The 5000-nt window shown below is 32.3% G+C and overlaps 1 protein-coding gene across 1 annotated transcript in view; it reads right to left on the reverse strand.

Annotated features, from left to right (window-relative positions):
* The window catches only part of LOC137650234 (43 kDa receptor-associated protein of the synapse), a 626772-nt gene that overhangs the window by 483036 nt on the left and 138736 nt on the right, over window positions 1-5000 (reverse strand).

Below are 5000 nucleotides of genomic sequence, written 5' to 3' on the forward strand. Positions count from 1 at the left end.
AAACTTTCTTTCAACAAAAATTCACTATGATACCGTTGCCCTTCAAAAAAAAAAAAAAAAAAAAAAAAAAAAAAAAAAAAAAAAAAAAAAAAAAGGATAAATTAAAAGCAGTTCTTCATAACAGAGCAGCTTATAAATACTGACGAGACGAGCAACCTGGAACCTATTCTTAACGGAAGTCACAACTTAGCTTTGGATGCGATTGTTCAAATGTCAGAATTAGAGAAGGCAGGAATTAAACATACAACATTAATAGGAGCAACACACACAAGCTTATCTCTGTACAAAGCTGCAAATACTTTATGCAAATCCCCGAATTAGCATCTTAAGTTGGTGTATGAACTACTATCCTTACTGAGCTGCCTCGTATAGAAACTCCTACGGTATGAATCAACAATGAATCTCTCTTTAATAGAAACAAGTATAAATATAATATAGACAAACGTATATCGTGCTGGCATTAACCAAACGATAAAGGCAAGAAAAACTCATTACAATGGTGACACTTCAAAGTGATAGATAGTTCTAAGTTAATAGTTTTGGACAGAAAGGAAGTCCATCACAATGACAGCGAACGACACATGCTTAACAGTCAGGCGTCGACAAGTGGCAAATAGGTGCTGGAAGCCTTTAGACATAATGGCACCGGCTGGCAGGAGAACAAGAACGAGACCTAAGGATTCTAAAGTGATTAGGTCTTCAAAATGATACAGAGACAAATGCGGCATTTGAACGATGTTAGTGATGGAGACTTTAAACAGAGGAAGGAGGAGGTTGAGGAAGAGGAGGAGATATAAGGGAGTATTGAAATGACCTCAAGGGGCCTGTTATCTGATTCGCAAGTTGATTGATGTGTGGCTTCCATGTGAGAGGCAGATTGAGTGATTTCGTGATTGAGAAATGACGGCGGAAGATTGAGCGCTTTTATCTTACTGAGAAAATAACGAAGACAGATAAGAATAATTGTCTGACTTGGAAATTAATAGACTAAGAAAAAATGTAGTGACATGTAAGAATATATAAGTTTCTAATGTTTCTGCTGAAAAGATGATTCGGACTTACGAAATGTAATAGCTACGATACAAAAAGTATAATGGTAACACTTAACGTCTATGTTATATAACTTCCTATATATCATTACGCAATCTGCAATATAAAAAGGTGTAAATAGTAACTGTTGTTTTTAAAGTGTGTTTTTCAAAATAAATCTCTTCTGTGATATTAGGCTAATTTTAACAAAAGAAATATGCTCTAAATAAAGTGCCTGAACAGAGGTAATCTTGGAACAATCCGGAACAACAGATGAACAAACAATTAATACCCAAACTAATGTATGTTGCGCTATGTTCGTTTAGGGGACATGGGATTAGGCCAGCTTCATAACTATAGGTCAAACTATTTCATTTCATTTCCAAGGAAAATATGCTGTATGTTCGCAGTAGAGTTAACTAAAGTCCTCCAAACGCTAATCTACCAAATTAAGCAGTTTACACCAAGGTAGCTTTTACAAAAAATTGTAAACGAGGAACCGCGTCAGTCAAACAAAAGTCGGAAATATAAAATAAAAAATAAAATTTTTGTGTATCGAAAACGTTAGAATTAATAGGTAATAGTAGAATTTCTCTCTCTCTCTCTCTCTCTCTCTCTCTCTCTCTCTCTCTCTCTCTCTCTCTCTCTCTCTCTCTCTCTCGCCATACTATTACAAAATTCATGTCATTTCCCTTACAAATTCAGGTTTCCATAACCTATATCAGTAGTATCCAGAAATGATCTGAATGGTATATTCATCATCTCTTTTCCGATTCCTAACGCCTCAATGGCCTTTCGAAAGGGCCAGCATTTAATTAATGAAACAAGCCTACTTCTCTGTATGCTCTCTATGTAAAAAAAAAAAAAAAAGGAGGGGAGAGAGAGAGAGAGAGAGAGAGAGTCCTTTGCGTTTCATTTTTTATAAGTATGTATATGTATGTATGTATGTATATGAATATATATATATATATATATATATATATATGAATATATATATATATGAATATATATATATATATGAATATATATATATATATATATATATATATATGTGTGTGTGTGTGTGTGTGTGCATATGAAAGCTTTTTGTGGAATTCCCTTAATATGGAACTGCTCAAAATAATAATAAGATAAAATTCACTGTCAACGTTTTCCATTATCTGTTAAACTAAGTACAAACTCACAGCATTTTACTCACTGCATGTTTACTGATATAATTTTCACATAACATTAAGCATAAAAATATGCAAAAGAATACAGGCACTCCCATATTTACAAATCTATGCACAACGAGCAATAGTGTTCGAACGTCTACCCGCAATAGCAAAATAAAACTATCTTATGTATGCTTTCCTTTTAATTCTAAGTTCTTTACACCCTCCAAAAAAATTTTCTACTTGCAAAAAAATTGTAGTACCCCGAACAGTAATAGTGACTAATGGAAGTTTGAAAAACTGAGAGAGAGAGAGAGAGAGAGAGAGAGAGAGAGAGAGAGAGAGAGAGAGAGAGAGAGAGAGATTGCTACCTTCTTCAACAGTGAAATGGATAGATTGGAATTGTAATATTGATGATGTAAACACACTAATCAGGCCATTCCAAACAGCTACCTGAAAGGAGATGCATAAATAAATATATACAAGTCTGGCGTTACGTATAATGGGTAAACACAATGTGTACTTTAAACATATGGTGTAAAAACATAAGACAAACAGGGGGGAAGCGGAATTTTTAATTTCGTTTGGCAATAATCAACCTTACTTCATTAAATGCTATAACTATGCTCCCTAGAATAAGAAATATCCAAACTTTATGCAGAATTGAAAGAAATCATCATAACTGGAGAATGCAGAAAATTTACCTTAACATTGAAATAATAAGTCTTCATAAAGTAAACTTATCTGTATACAGTATATCGGAAAGATAGTTACAAGGAGTTACAAGGATTTTGGATGTCTCAAAGACATCAGCAGAGACTGCATTTGCTCTTGGGTACAGCAATTTAGTTTAAAAGTTTAGAGAGTTTTTATGATCTTGTCTAACTTTTTCTGGAATTCGTTTACTGTGTTACTACATCAGCTGAAATTCTGTTCCATGTATTTGTTGTTTTATATGTAAAGACATTACCACAATGAGTGGTGTTGTAACATTTCAATTCCAATTTGTATCCGTTACCTTTAGACTGACTTGTGCTAAGCTTGAATAGATTGTTTTAATCTGCCTTCTTTATTCCTTTAAGAATTTTGAATGCCTGTATTAGTTGTCCCCTTAGTCGTCGAGTTTATAGATCAAATAAGATATGACCAAGTTCTGGAATGATCGGTAGAACTTCAAAAGCTCGAACTTGCAGCAAATATTTCTATGTTGAAAAAGGTGACAGAAGTCTTTTTATAGCTTATATATGATATTTCTGTTTTGATTGTTCATTTCTTTTACACATACGCCATCTGGAGTCATCCAATATATACATATATATATATATATATATATATATATATAGAAAACTTGCTGGTATATACTGGCATAGAAAGAACATAAACAGACGCGAGTGGAAGGACATGTCTGAGGCCTTTGTCTTACGGTGGACTAGTTGTAGCTGCCGATATATATATATATATATATATATATATATATATATATATATGTATATATATATATATATGTGTGTGTGTATGTATGCGAGTAGCTAGTCTACATCTGTGGATTATAAATGTGAAAAATATATTAGGGTAGCATTATGGAAAATAAATTTATAATGCATTCGGTGTTCTAAGAGAGGGTAGAGACGCTAAGTCCCAACCCTATGAACATTACGTATTGTCCAAAAGCTCGACCTTCATTCTGAAGCTACAGGCTATGAGTTGGACGACGGCAAGACTAAACATAAATATGAGTATGAGAGGAACAAGGAAACAGCTAAATACAAAATATTAACCTCCATCAGAATTCATTAATTATTATCAAGCAAATAGAAGAATATGTTATAAAGAAACAAAATAATTATCAAGATGTTTAATGTTCCAAATAAATTAAATAATAAAGAATTTATTGATAAATTACGATCTAGAATAGATAAATTAATAAAAAAAGACCGATTCAACGTCTCGGATCGCCACTTTGTATATGAACGACCTTCCTAGTTTCTAAATATTTTGGTCACTGAATTAATTAAAGGAGTAGGAATTGATCCCCTGACCTGACTCAGAAAATACTTAATCTGTTTTTATTGGTCAGCAAAAACGACCAAAGTTACATAATAAGAAGTCAACTTTGACACAAAAATAAAAGTATGATAAACATTGAGGTAAATTGAAAAAAAAAATTGGAGAAAAATAAAAAAATAAAAATCTAAACGGAATTCATCTAGATATCAATAATAATAAAAACAGAAAATATGCTCGTAAAATAAAAGGACAAAGAAAAATAATGAGGGGAAATTAGTATCACGGGTAAAAGAAATAACATATGACCGCACACAATTGGAAAGCATTGCGTATACAACAAACAGGAAAATAGATAAACTCCTCTCTACTAGTATTAGAGTCTTTAATGATTAAAGAAAAGGCTCCTAAACTAAACAGCCAATTATCCTCTGTCCCCCTCCACATCGTTTAGGCTGGCAAATTTAGAATTTTCTTTCTGAGTACTGTCCTTCAGATAGTCACTCAGTTCTCTAGTCTGTTCCAGACAGGTTGGTCTACTTAGACAATTTTGATTCTTGTATATTTAATTTTAAGATACTTTTCTCTTAGTTATTTTTTTTATCTCCATATTTTACTTGTAACTGTGTTTATAATTTCAATTTTAATTCTGACTGTCTTTTTTGTATTTTATATATTTTTACTGAGTTTTAATTATAATGTTTATATGTCCATTTTAGCCTTGATAATGGGATCAGTCCTGAAACGTCGGCACCAATAAATTGAAAGATGTTGTCCAGACTCTTCATCCTCCTTTTCATTTTATATATATAT

Source organism: Palaemon carinicauda, chromosome 11 (assembly GCF_036898095.1).
Source record: "Palaemon carinicauda isolate YSFRI2023 chromosome 11, ASM3689809v2, whole genome shotgun sequence".
Lineage (NCBI taxonomy): Eukaryota > Metazoa > Arthropoda > Malacostraca > Decapoda > Palaemonidae > Palaemon > Palaemon carinicauda.